Source organism: Natrix helvetica (genome assembly GCF_964273705.1).
Source record: "Natrix helvetica genome assembly, chromosome: 14".
NCBI lineage: Eukaryota > Metazoa > Chordata > Lepidosauria > Squamata > Natricidae > Natrix > Natrix helvetica.
In genome coordinates, this window is record NC_138564.1 from 3,125,860 (window position 1) to 3,140,458 (window position 14,599).

The following is a 14,599-nucleotide window of genomic DNA, read 5'->3' on the forward strand; positions in this document are numbered from 1 at the left end:
TGATGGTCTTCCTGAATGAAGAATGGAGGATAAAGGGGGTTTAAATCAGAGGTCTTCAAACTTGGCAACTTTAAGACTTGCAGACATCAATTTCCAGAATTCTGGAAGTTGAGGTCCACAAGTCTTAATGTTGCTAAGTTTGGGGACCCCTGCGTTAAAGGAAGGAGTGAGATCCTGAAACACTTTATGCCACCTCCCTCAAGGACAATATTTTGATTTAAAAAAACATCCCTCAAACCAGTAGCTCTTCTCCAACTGAGTTTCCCCTACATGAATATCCAAGCATTTACCCATCTTTACTATCAAATGTCAATGGATTACTTATATGTACATTATCACACAAGTTTTTTTAACCATGTTATGTATAGATCAATATAATCTCCATTCTACATCGATTCACACAACCCTACATGCTTCTCAACAAACATCATCTAAATGTACAACTTTCTAAGCATCTACAGATGCCTGCCATGTTATGCTAAAAACATGTGTTTTAAATCACAATACAATACACTAAGCCACCAATATTAAATTACTTGGTCTCAGTTTTAGCCAAGACCATCTTTGTGAAGTTCCCAAACTGAAATTCTGCGGTTCAGTTGCAAAATCAAGCAACTTTCCGTAGCAAAGGAAAACTGTTTTGACAAAGCCTGGTAAATATTGGCCTTGCGAAAGGTTAAAAAGCTTAAAGCCTTAGTAAGATCAGAGCTAGAGTGCTGCATCCAGTTTTGGGTACCACACTATAAAAAAGATGTTGAGACTTTATTGATGGAGATTTATAGCCCTTTCTCGCAGGATCGGAGAGCTCTCCAACTGTATTCCTACCTCACCTCTCTGCATACGAGAGGTTGGATGCCAGTGGGATGGAGGGAGCCTATGACAATTCACTGTGTCAACACGTCACTATAATCCCGCTCTATAAAGCCTTAGTAAGACCACACCTAGAGTACTGCATCCAGTTTTGGTTCCCACACTCTAAAAAAGATGTTGAGGCTCTAGAAAGAGTGCAGAGAAGAGCAACCAGGATGATGGAGGCTAAAACATATGATGAAAGGTTGCATGAACTGGGTATGGCTGGTCTATTGAAGAGAAGGACCAGGGGAGACATGATAGAAGCCTTCCAATATTTGAAGGGCTGCAACAGAGAGGAGGGGGCCAAGCTATTCTCCAAAGCACCCGAAGGCCAGACAAAGAATGATGGATGGAAACTGAACTAGGAGAGATTCGACCTGGAAATAAGGAGGAATTTTCTGACAGTGGGAACAATCAACCCATGGAACAGAAGTTGCCTTCGGAAGTTGTGGGAGCTTCATCCCTGGAGGCTTTCAAGAAGAGACTGGAGTGTCATTAGTCAGGAATGGTGTAGGATCTCCTGCTTGGGCAGAGAGTTGGACTAGATGACCTACAAGGTCCCTTCCAACTCTGTTAATCTGTAAAAAAAATGATTCTTAAAAAGCACTCCTGGTGAAGATCTACAAGAATCTCTTGATGTTAAACCAGGTTTTATTTCAATTTTTAAAATATCCTTTCGCTCACATTTTGGCAGAAATTCCTGTTGTCTTTAAATAATCTCTGGGTTCCTTTCTGAGGCTGTTTGTTGCCAGCTATGTTTCTCCTGAGGAAGAATTTGTCCAATATTCTCTGCATTTCATTCCTTTCCAGAATTTTTTTCCCCTGAAGGCAGCCAGTCTAATAACATCTCACACCGCCAATCTTTTCTCTGCAGTTGCAAGGGATGGGATGGGGATGTGTGTGTGTGTGTGGCTTGTATATTGGGCAAACCAGGTTGTGACTTCTGGCCCCGTTTCTTGCTTAACTCCTGCTGGTGAAGGTTGGCCTTGGAGTTACTGGTTCCCTGGCCACTTGGACTTGTAGGGAGTTAGTACCCACCCCTCTCCTAGGAAAAATGAAATATCCTGGGAAATATTGAAAAGGCAGAATATTATATTTCCCTGGATCAGAAATGGAGAGACAGGTTTTTAGGCAGGAAGCAGACTCACTCTTAATAGCCCCCACCTTTGTCAATGGGCCATTAAAAGGCCTGAGATGGTCTATTCTACATAACAAAGATCTCCTCCCTTCTTCTCCAGGATAAAGGGATCAAGGCATGATAGGATTAGCCCTTTACTCATCTCACCACAGGGCACCCGGGAAGATGCAAGGCTCAACCAAATGTGGACTCAAAAGACAGCCTAGAGAGTTGCCCCTGCGTGGCCCCATAGGAGTCTGACAACTACGCAGAATACATTTCTTACACAGGAACAGGAAACAGAGAGGTGGGCCCGAACAGAGCATAAAAAACCCACCAAGCCCCTTCTTCTCTCTCTTTCCTTCTTCACCCAACATCTGTAAGCATGGGATCCCCCTTTTCTGTTCAGGAGCTCAAGCCATGGGATCGTGTCCACCATTAAACCATCTTTCCAAGCATCCTCCATGTTTCCAGGGTCTTTTTCCCCACTTGGAGCTGAACCCAGAAGGACATTTCTTCCAACAGATTTTTAAAAGCATTAGTGGTATAAATGTTGGTTACCCCCACCCCACCCCCGCCCCCGGTGAGATCAGTTCCTGCAACCGTTCTTCATATGCCTCCAGTCCCCTAATCCTCTTTCTTGCTCTTCTCTGCACTCTTTCCAGAATCTCTACGTCTTTTTTTACATCGTGGCAACCAAAACTGAATGCCATATTCCAAGTGTGGCCTTACCAAGGCCTTATAAAGAGGTATTAACCCTTCACGTGATCTTGATTCCATCCCTCTGTTGATGCAGCCTAGAACTGTGTTGGCATTTTTTGGCAGCTGCAGCACACGGCTGGCTCCTATTTCAATGGTTGCCCACTAGGACTCCAAGATCCCTCTCACAGTTACTACTATCGAGCGAGGTACTATTGAGTCTACTGTGTTTTGAGGTATCCTCAAAACTAAGTACTAGGGAATGTGGGGGGGTGGGGGACAGGGGACAGGAGAGCACAGGGGGGAGGGCAACTGTTTCAACAACAGGAGAGGCAGTAGATTCAGTTCTTCTGCTGCCACTGTCTCTCCCCCACCCCTCTGGCTGCATCGGCTTTCCTCTCTCTTGATGTCAGAATGTTGATACGATGGGAAAGCAACCCTTCAATCAAGCTGCTGAGTTGAAGGGGAAGTGTGCATCACAGTATAATTAAGAATTAGGGAAATATGAACATATAATTATTCCACCAAAGCAAGGTGTCTTCCAGAGATCTGAGGAATTGGCTCCCTTCCAAACCGCAGAAGCACTCCAATGAATTCGTTGCTCTGCAAAAAGCCATCCGGCTTAAGGTGATTTTTAGGGCGCAGAAGGCATCCTTCTGGAACCTTCCTCCCCAGCACAAAGCCTGGGTCCCATAGCAGTTTAAGGCTGGGCTGAATTCATCTTTGTCATTTGTCTGAAGTTTTCTTCCCCTGTGGAAGAGGAAACCTTATTCTCAGGATGTCTGAGGATTCCTTTCAAAATTCTCAGGGGTGTTTTTGAGTTGCAAGTTGGGCAGAAGACACAGGAGGACACTGAAGTTGGGCAGAAGACACAGGAGGACACTGAAGTTGGGCAGAAGACACAGGAGGACACTGAAGTTGGGCAGAAGACACAGGAGGACACTGAAGTTGGGCAGAAGACAAAGGGGCCACTGAAGTTGGGCAGAAGACACAGGAGGACACTGAAGTTGGGCAGAAGACAAAGGGGGGCACTGAAGTTGGGCAGAAGACACAGGAGGACACTGAAGTTGGGCAGAAGACACAGGAGGACACTGAAGTTGGGCAGAAGACACAGGAGGACACTGAAGTTGGGCAGAAGACACAAGAGGACACTGAAGTTGGGCAGAAGACACAGGAGGACACTGAAGTTGGGCAGAAGACACAAGAGGACACTGAAGTTGGGCAGAAGACACAGGAGGCTACTGAAGTTGGGCAGAAGACACAGGAGGACACTGAAGTTGGGCAGAAGACACAGGAGGACACTGAAGTTGGGCAGAAGACACAGGAGGACACTGAAGTTGGGCAGAAGACACAGGAGGACACTGAAGTTGGGCAGAAGACACAGGAGGACACTGAAGTTGGGCAGAAGACACAGGAGGACACTGAAGTTGGGCAGAAGACACAGGAGGACACTGAAGTTGGGCAGAAGACACAGGAGGACACTGAAGTTGGGCAGAAGACACAAGAGGACACTGAAGTTGGGCAGAAGACACAGGAGGACACTGAAGTTGGGCAGAAGACACAGGAGGACACTGAAGTTGGGCAGAAGACACAGGAGGACACTGAAGTTGGGCAGAAGACACAGGAGGACACTGAAGTTGGGCAGAAGACACAGGAGGACACTGAAGTTGGGCAGAAGACACAGGAGGACACTGAAGTTGGGCAGAAGACACAAGAGGACACTGAAGTTGGGCAGAAGACACAGGAGGACACTGAAGTTGGGCAGAAGACACAGGAGGACACTGAAGTTGGGCAGAAGACACAGGAGGACACTGAAGTTGGGCAGAAGACACAGGAGGACACTGAAGTTGGGCAGAAGGCAGAGGAGGACACTGAAGTTGGGCAGAAGACACAGGAGGACACTGAAGTTGGGCAGAAGGCAGAGGAGGACACTGAAGTTGGGCAGAAGACACAGGAGGACACTGAAGTTGGGCAGAAGACACAGGAGGACACTGAAGTTGGGCAGAAGACAAAGGGGGCCACTGAAGTTGGGCAGAAGACACAGGAGGACACTGAAGAGGCTGCATTCTGATACTCATTTTTCCATCCTCCTGCAATCTCCTTGGTTGCCTCCACCTTGGAAGACCCTTCCTTTGGGATGGATTGGAGAATTCCTTCTGTTTGCTCAGCCCTGGGGCAGGGGAGGTTCACACCTGTTTTTGACTTGGCCCAGCCTATGCCTATCGTGGAGTCCATGCAATGACTCCAGGCACTGGTTCTGGGAGGTGAGGTCCACCCATCTTAAAGCTTCCCAGTTGAGAATCCTTGTTCTGGAGGAACGTCCCTCCCTGGAAGTTGAAAGCCAGAGGGGCTGCAGGTGGGTGAGGAGAGGGCTAACACACAAAGGACCACACAACACCACATAACACTTCGGCCTCCTCGTTGCTCCCGATGGGCAGGAACAGCCACTATGTCCAGGAGTAGATTATTTCAATATCTTCCAAGTGGAAAGTAATTGGGAAAACCTGAGCATCTTTCCTCTTAATGAATAAGAGCAGATCAGGGAGGGAAAGGGGGGGGGTCTTCATTTTTTTTTCTGCATGACACTACACCAAACAAGTTGTGCCTTTTCTTAAATAATTTCTTTCCAGCTTTTTTTTGTTTTTTTAATAAGTCATTTTGGAGCCTTCCTCCATGTTTGGTTGCTATGGGGAAAATCTCTCTTTCCCACAATGCCTCCAATGTATTATTCACCTTACCATTATGGCGCCTCTACGTTCTCCCCAAAACTTTGCATCTGAACAAGTCACCCCAAAAACCTCTGCATCTGAATAATAAGGGAGCAGAAGGGTTATATCCCCAAGTAAGAAAAATCAGGGTAATAGTAACATCTGCTTTGCAGCTCTTGTCTGCTCTTTGCACAGTTAGTTGATTAACATGAAAGCGTGTCTCTTTTAGTAATTGTACACAGCTTGACATATTGAGCTCTAATAAATGAGCCAAATATATAATATAATTGGTGACCTAGATTGAATTAGAAATAGAAACTAGCATAATTGGTGGTAGACGTAATAATAATTGGCAGTTTCAAACCAGGTATGAAAAAAACGTAGCCCCCAAAACCTTCTGTGAATTCTAGGGACCACCTTGGTAAAATTATCTGTTTATGAAAACCTCCGCTTTAAAACATTCCCCAGGCAGAATTGGTGATGGGGAAGATTTTGGTCGCGTTCCGAAAAGCTCAAGATACTGACGTGCTATTACAAATTCAATCTGAAGCAATCCAAGTTATGAACTGCCTCTCAGTCTATTTTGTTTTGCTATGTCAACAAATGGTTCTGTTTGAAGATTTAGACATGATTGTTCGTTTATTGACCGAAACCTTCCAAGCTATGCTTTAAATGGGGGAAAAGATTATTCTTGTCAGTGATGAATGGTTTCCGGGATGGTGTGAGGATGTATGACCACACTTAAAAATATAGATAGAAAAGAGAATGATAATACAGCCGTCTGTTGAAAGGCTTTATTATGCATTGGAACAGAAGGATAAAATGTGCAGTCTGCCCCTTTTCTACTGTCAAGGCAAGCAGAGAACGTATAAATAAAAGTCCCGCTTAGTTATGGAAAGCACTGCTGTAAGGCCATTTGTATGATCTTATTAACAATGAATATTGATTCTTTTCCCTTTCTTTTTATGTGGCTGGATTGGAATTGGAAGGCATATACATGTTACCGCATTTTTTTGACTATAAGACGCACCCGAGTATAAGACACACCATGATTTTGAAGAAGTAAATTTTTAAAAAATGTTTTTGCACTCTGCAGGCTTCCCAAGTATTCTGCATGCCTCATTTTTGGCAAAAAGGGGGGGCATGCAGAGCTTTGGGAGGCTCTTAGAGTGCTCCTGGCGGCTGGGGAAGGGGCAAAAATGAGCAAAAAACAGCCCATTTCTTTTGCAAAAATGAGCCGGGGTTTTTTTTGAAAAAAAAAGGGGGGATGCAGAGGCTTTGGGAGGCTTGTAGAGTGCTTCTTGGGATGGAGGGGCAAAAACAGCTAATTTTTTGCTCTTTTTGTGTCCTCCCCAGCCCCCAGGAGCACTTTGTAAGCCTCCCAAAGCCTCTGCACATCCGTTTTTGCGAAGGGGGATGGGGTTTCGGTAGGCAAAAAAAATGTGTATTCAGTGTATAAGACGCACCCAGATCTTCACCCTCTTTTTTGAGGGAAAAAGATGCGTCTTATACTCCAAAAAAATACGGTAATTATATTGTTGTCAGGGTTCCAAGTAACACCCCTAACGAAAGAAGACTCCGAGGCTTGAGTTAGAGATGTCATGTTGGCACATCTGGGAAAACCCGAATCTGAAAGCTTCCCCAACTAAATGCAAGTCCAAGTCCCTGCCCAACACCCACATGTCCATCAGATGGTCCAATCAGGCCCCGTCCCAACTGGAGATGCCTCCCAGTCACACTATTGCAGCTGCAGGGCAAGGTGTCCTTGACTCTCTGAGAAAGGAATGTTATTTTGACTATGTATCTCCCATACTCCTTACAATCCCCGCTCCTATTTTCCCACAGCATTGAGTGTGGCAGGCCCCAACACAAAAGATGTCTTCCAGGCCTGACAACTGTACTATTTACACACACACACACACACACACACACACACACACACACACCACTTTTCTTCCAGAAACTCACAGTACAGTAGCATCTGTAAAGTGGTGGCGCAGTGGTCAGAGTGCAGTACTGCAGGCTACTTCTGCTGACTGCCAGCTGACTGCAATTTGGCAGTTCAAATCCCACCAGGCTCAAGGTTGACTCAGCCTTCCATCCTTCTGAGTTGGGTAAAATGAGGACCCAGATTGTTGGGGGCAAGAGGCTGACTCTGTAAACCACTTAGAGAGGGCAGTAAAGCACTGTGAAGTGGTATATAAGTCTAGGTGCAATTGCTATTGTCCTTCCTTCCTTCCTTCCTTCCTTCCTTCCTTCCTTCCTTCCTTCCTTCCTTCCTTCCTTCCTTCTTCCCTCCCTCCCTCCCTCTGTCCTTCCATGGTGTGCAGTAGTTACAATGCAGCATTGCAGGTTAATTCTGCTGACTGCCAGCAGTTCGATCCTGACTGGATCAAGGTTGACTCAGCCTTCCGTCCTTCCAAGGTGGGTAAAATGAGGACCCAGATTGTTGGGGGCCAGAGGCTGACTCTGTAAACTGCTTAGAGGGGGCTGTAAAGTACTGTAAAGCGGTATATAAGTCTTAAGTGCTATTGCTATTGCTACCTGTTGGCTTACATCCCTTCGTTGCTCTTCCTACAACCGTCCTGTGTGTTAGGTTGAGGGCGTTGATACATAGCCACCATCCTAAATCTCCCCCTGAGTCTTCATGTTTGAGGACTTTTCCTAATCCTAGTTCAACACTCTAAGCATTAGATATCTCTGTCTCGCTACATTCGCACAACAGCCGTGTGCAGCTGCATTCCCATTATAACTGATGCCCAAACAAATATTAGCTTGTTCCGAGACAATATTCTCAGCCAAAATCACTCGACTTCTCCAGCATCCTATATGAGCTAGGTGAGAAAAGAAGGGGAGAAGGGGACTACTTTACACTGATCCAGTCCACACTGAGTTATCCTACTACATTTGTTTAATTAGTTCATTGAATAAATTAAATTGGATTTGGGCAATGCCATGAAACACACTCCATCCCTTGCAGGTTTTGATGGGCTGCTTTCATAATGGAGGTCTATCCGAGAACATCCGTGGGAGGTTTGCCAAGAGCCCCCTTACCCTCAACCCCCAGAAGAATACCCCCAAGGTGTGAAGGTCATCCCAGCTGCTCAGCTAAAGCCAGCAGCTACCTCTCTCGGGCAGCAGTGAGAAAGGAAGATGCCAGAGGAAGAGGATCACTTTAGCGACAATGGCAGAGGTGGCACAGAAGGAAGGAATTGTCATGGATCCGCCCCAAGGCCCCTCTTTGGACATGAATTCAGAGGAAGAGGAGGGCGAGTTTCAATCTGGAGAGGAAAGCATGGAGCTGAGCATTAGCCAGGATGGGGGCTCGGACAGTCTTAACCTGCTGGAACAGCCTCACCTGGGCGGACAAAGGATAGGCTGAGCAGGTGAGGCACAGCTGCAGCAAATTGGCCAGGAAGTTCCAGGCAAGGACCGCCCTCCCCATTAGGAGTGAGGTGGAGGTAGAGTCCACACTCCTCCTGATCCAAGGACACATAGGGCAGAGAGGAGGCAGGCAGAATGCCAGCCGGCTACACTACACGCAAGGAGGCAATCTCACCTCTCGTGAAGGGCTGCACTGCGTTGCCTACTTAACCTCACCCTGAGTGTTGCTGGAGCAACGTGCCATTCTGACCCAGCTCCCTGAACATGACAAACCCTCTGTAATTAAATCAATGATTTCTTTATTAGGAGCACCAGCTGCTCCGGCAAAAAGTTTCTCTCTCACCACAGGCTAACAAGACTGTCCGGCAGGGAGATGAATAGTTGTCTACCACATCTATTCATCTCCACCCCCTGCCTTTTATCCCCAGAGCTAGGGTGGAGCTTCGCTAGCAGCGATAGCTCTTCCGTCCCAGGAACCGGCCCATAGATTTCCCCTACTCTCCTCTCCTCTGCCTTCTGTGCATCCAGGCGTCAGGCACTGGACCCAGCTGTTCCTCCTCTTCTTCATTAGCCACCTCCAGACCTGGGGGCTGTTGACTCTACATCTGAGGGCTCCAGGCTCCACCTCCATCTCTCTCTCTCTCTGACAGATCTATTCCCTCTTCCCACTCAGAGGTCTCAGGTTGCCTTGATGCTGACCCTGACTGCCACGCCTCTTCCTCCTCTGATTTGGTTGCTTGAGGGACCAGCGGTCGACAGGCCACAAAACCTGCCTTGTAAGCTCATGGCATGTATCCTGGCCTGTATGACTCCTGGACTGCTTTCCTGAACTTGGACTCTGTTGCCCAGTGACTCTTGCCCTACTGAGTTCAGAATTTGGAGGTGCACAACCTTGTCAGGGTTCCAAATAGCACCCAAAAGTAATTCAGAATCCAAGGACAGAATTCCTCAAAGTTCCAAATTTATTAAGAGAGCCACGTTGGCACATTTGGGAAAACCCGAATCTGAAGGCTTCCCAGGTTTCCCCACCCAGTTGAAAGTTCAGGATCTTGCCCCCACACCCACAAGTCCATCCCATGGTCCAGTCTCCCACTGCCAGGATGAGAGATTCCTCCCATCCAGTTCCAGTCAGGTGCAGAGACAAAGATGACCTTGACTTTCTAAGAAGAATGTTGTTATGGCTACCTATCACCATATAATCCCCCCTCCCATTTTCCCACAGTAGAAAGCGTGGCAGGCCTGAAGTCCCAAAAGACCACATGGATAGAAAATATACAGTAATTCACAATATGGAGCTGGACAACAATGGGCCCCTCCGGTTGGGCAGCACTCAACGCACTACTCAGGAAGAGTTGAGGATCTTTACTACATGGCTGGACTAAACCCTTTGGGGTGTCTGATGTTGCCATGCAGGAAAAATAAAGACGGTTTCAGTGGGAATATGGAACATCAGTAGCACAAACACGGGGAAACCCCACGCAGTGACAGGTGGAATGGGACCACTCTACGCTGACATCCCGGGCATCAGCTCACCGAACATGACTGGAGTTGGGGCAAAGAAATGTATTACTACACAAAACATGAAAAAGATAGAAGGGATGGCCTTGTTTTTATGGCGAAGGAAGAACCGAACCTGGCTACAATGCCATCAATGACTCTGTAATATAAATTAGACTTTATGGACAACCCTTGAATAGGAAGATCGCATTACTGCGGAAGACGCAGGGTTTTATGATCATTTGAAATTGACAAAATGCGTAGGAAAGGCGTTGCTGCTCGAGACAGGAGACTGGAATGCCAATGTTGGAAATATGAAGGAAAATGTAATTGGATCGTATGGCGTAGACAGCCGAAATGTAGCCGGAGACTGAATTGCTAATTTCTGCCACTTCAGTGATTTCTTCACAGCTAACAAAACTGGGCCTCTATGCATAAACAACACCAAATGAGTACAGACAACTAAAATTAGTCACAGGTAGTCCTCAAGTTAGGACCACAATGGAGCCCAAGATTTCCATTGTTAAGCGAGACGTTTGTTAGTTTGCTCCGTTTTATGACTTTTCTTGCCAGAGTTGTGAAGCGAATCATTGCATGTGTTGAGTTACCGTATTTTTCGGAGTATAAGACGCACCGGAGTATAAGATGCAGCAAGGTTTTGAAGGGGAAAATTAAAAAAAAAAGTTTTTGCACTTTGCAGAGACTGAGCTGACTACTTGGGAGGAGACCGCCCTGCTCCTCTCCACAAGGCACACCTGGGGACTGAGTCTTAAGGAGACATTGTGGGGAGGGGCTTTTGTCGGGAACAAATGCTGAATACGTGGAGTTTTGTGTGTGGTTGCCGATGTCTGGAATTTGCTGGGCTTCTCATTGCCTTGTTCCCTTGCTTCACTGGATTTCTTGCCTGGAAGTCATTGTGCTAATGGCATTTTGCTGGACTACTCACAGCCAGAGGTTGCTGGAGGTGTCTGTGTGAGCGTTTTGCTCTGGGACTTGCCATAAACGTGGGAGCATTTGGGAGAAAGTTGGAGCAATAAAGGGGAGTTTGAACTATCATCACATTTCCAATGATTCTCTGACTTTCTGCCTACCCAGATTTTCATTTTGTCTCAAGAAGTTACCTGGATGAGTAACAAAATGTCTCAGTTTTAATAAAGTCCAGTTGCCATGATTTAAGCTTTTGAGATACACAGCAAACCTTCTAACCAAGCTATGGATAATGATACAGTGACCAACATATTGGAAGAGGTCAATCTACTCCCCAATACTAAATAGAGTGTACGAACTACTATTAGAGTGTACACACTATTATGAGCCATGGTGGCACAGTGGTTAGAGTGCAATACTGCAGGCTACGTCTGCTGACTGCTGGCTGCCTGCAATTTGACAGTTCAAATCTCACCAGGCTCAAGGTTGACTCAGCCTTCCATCCTTCCATGGTGGGTAAAATGAGGACCCAGATTGTTGGGGGCAAGAAGCTGACTCTGCAAACCGCTTAGAAAGGGCTGTAAAGCACTGCGAAGCGGTGTATAAGTGCTATTGCTATTCCTCTTCTCTTTCCTTCCTTCCTTCCTTCCTTCCTTCCTTCCTTCCTTCCTTCCTTCCTTCCTTCCTTCTTTGCACAATGGTTAGTATTGCAGACTAATTCTGCCCCACTGCCAGGAGTTCAGTCTTGACTGGATCAAGGTTGACTCAGCCCTCCATCCTTCTGAGTAAAATGAGGACCCAGATGGTTGGGGGGCAATAGGCTGACTCTGTAAAGCGCTTAGAGAGGGCTGTAAAAGCACTGCAAAGTGGTATATAAGTGCTATTGTACAACACCCTTCATTTCAAAATGATGTTCAGAATCATTCAAGAGATTAGAGCTCTGCGTGACATAGGAGATGTCAGATGCTCAAGTTGTCAATAAATAAGGCTGGGGAATATGAAACATTATTGATGACACATGCTAGGTAATTGAGAAAACTGGAAACTATGCAGAGCAAGTCAGTATGTGTTGCATTGATTGTAGATTCACCTCTGATTATGTCTATCCTGCCAGGCTGTGGAATGAGAAATATGACAATCCTAGAAGATCATTCTCATCGTCCTCATGAAAAACCTCACAAGATGTGGATCGGTGGCTCCAGCATAAATATACATCCTGACAACTAAATCCATGGACTCCTCCATCCTTAGTGGTGGCATCTCCAAAAATCCAAATTCTTGGAGACCACAAGGGGTTCTCCCCCCCCCAATTTTTTGTTATTTATTCTCTTACATATCAATTTAAGTATACATTCACGTTATTCTTCTTTACATTTGTCATTCTTATACATTTGTTATTCTATTTAATAGGTTATTATAATATAGTTTGGGTTGCTTTATTTAACATCAGGCCTGTTGTAACACCACCTTATTTTCCCTTTCTTTTCTCCTTCCCTCCTCTATTTTCTTCCTTCCTCCTCTCCTTCCCCTTCCTTCTTCCCTTAACTCTCTCCTACTCCGACTCTTCCTCTTCCCCTTCCTACCCTCTCTCCTGCTTTCTCTCTCTTCCACCCTCCTCTTCCTCTCATTCTCTCCTCCTCTATCCCTTTCTTTTTCTGTTGTTAGAGGTTTTTCCTCTCCTTTATATCTTGCTCTTGAATATATACTTGTATATTTAGTACTTTCTTTTCTGTTTTCCCCCTCTTCCCCCCTTTTTTATTTAATAGTGCATCATCTGAGTTCTGTATCTTCTCTTTACTTTCTTTTCTAGCTTCCTTTCTCTAGCCAATCGTAAAATCTTCCCCGCGTCTTGAAATACACCGATTCCTCTTTATCCTTTATTTTCAGTGTCAACCTGTTCATCTCTGCACAATCTAGGGCTTCTTATTTTATTCCTCCCAGCTGCTGCTAGAGGAGTGGATCTGCTAAGGCAACAGGAGGCAGGAAAAGCCGTTCGTCCTAAGCCTTAAGCTTAAAGTGGGCTAAATTTTTTAAGAATTGCTATTTTAAACAGTTCAAATAAAGCCCCTCTGTTACCCTAATAGCATCTGGAAAAAAATGTTTTTGAGGCTGAAGCTCAGCAGGGCCCCTTGGACAGAAGACCAACAGCTGAAGAATCACCAGGCAAGTTGCAAATAACTCCAACAGACAAGCAGCATTTTGTATGTTGGCAGGAAAACTTCATGGATGTGTCTAACTTAACGGTACATTGATTCAATTGAGGGGAAAAATTAACAAGCTGATCTCCACTTGACGTGCCTTTGGCTTTCACGTACCTTTAATTTTTATTCTTTTCAACCCAACCCAATGTTGGAAACAAGGAAGGTAAAGAGCATTAGGTGTCAACAGAAGAACCCTGACAAGGGAAAGGAATTAGGCCAAATTTGCCCTTGCTTGAGAAGTCAGAAAGGAAGACATTAGATTGACAGCAGGCCACAAGCCTTCCCCAATCCCCGTGGTCCAAATGGCAGAGTGGTCCAAGTGAGCTTCTTTGGGTCTGTGAGAAGAGCTTCTTCTATTGGCCAGAAAGTGTCCCAGAACTGAGCCTCACAGGTCATAATCTGGGCCCACCATGCCTGGAATGGCTATGTTCCCTCACACCCACCTGCAGCTCTGTGAACATCAATCAATCAGAATAGAGCTGGAAGGGACCTTGGAGGTCTTCTAGTCCAACCCCCTGCTCATGCAGGAGACTTTATGCTATTTCAGTCCAGTAGCTATATCCAATCTCTTCTGGAAAACCTCCAGGGATGAAACACCCACAACTTCTGGAGGCAACGTCTGTTCCATTGGTTAATTGTATTCACTTTTAGGAAGTTTCTCCTTAATTCCAGGTTGATTCTCTCCTTGATTAGTTGCAGAAAAGAGCAACAAAGATGATAAGAGGACAGAGATAGAATAGAATGTGCTGGAAGGGACCTTCAAGTCCAGCCCCCTTCTCAAGCAGGTGACCCTATTTCAGATAATAACTATCCAGTCTCTTCTTAAAAAACCTCCAGTGGAAGCACCCATAACTTCTGAAGGCAACTTCTTCTTCCACTGGCTAATTGTCCTCCCTGTTAGGAAGTTTCTCCTTCATTTCAGGTTGCTTCTCTCCTTGATTAGTTTCCAACCATTGTTCCTTCTCTGGGCTTTGGATGCTTTGGAGAATAGCTTGACCCCCTACCTCTCTGTGGCAGCCCCTCAAATATTGGAAGGCTGCTATCATGCCTCTCCTGGTCCTTCTCTTCACTAGACTAGGCATGCCCAGATCCTGCAACCGTTCATTGTATGTTTTTGCCTTCAGACCCCTCATCATCCTGCTTTGCCACCAAGGGGCTCCTCCTTTCTGAGGCTTGCTGTCTCAAGGCAAAAGGGGAGATGTGAAAAATGGGTC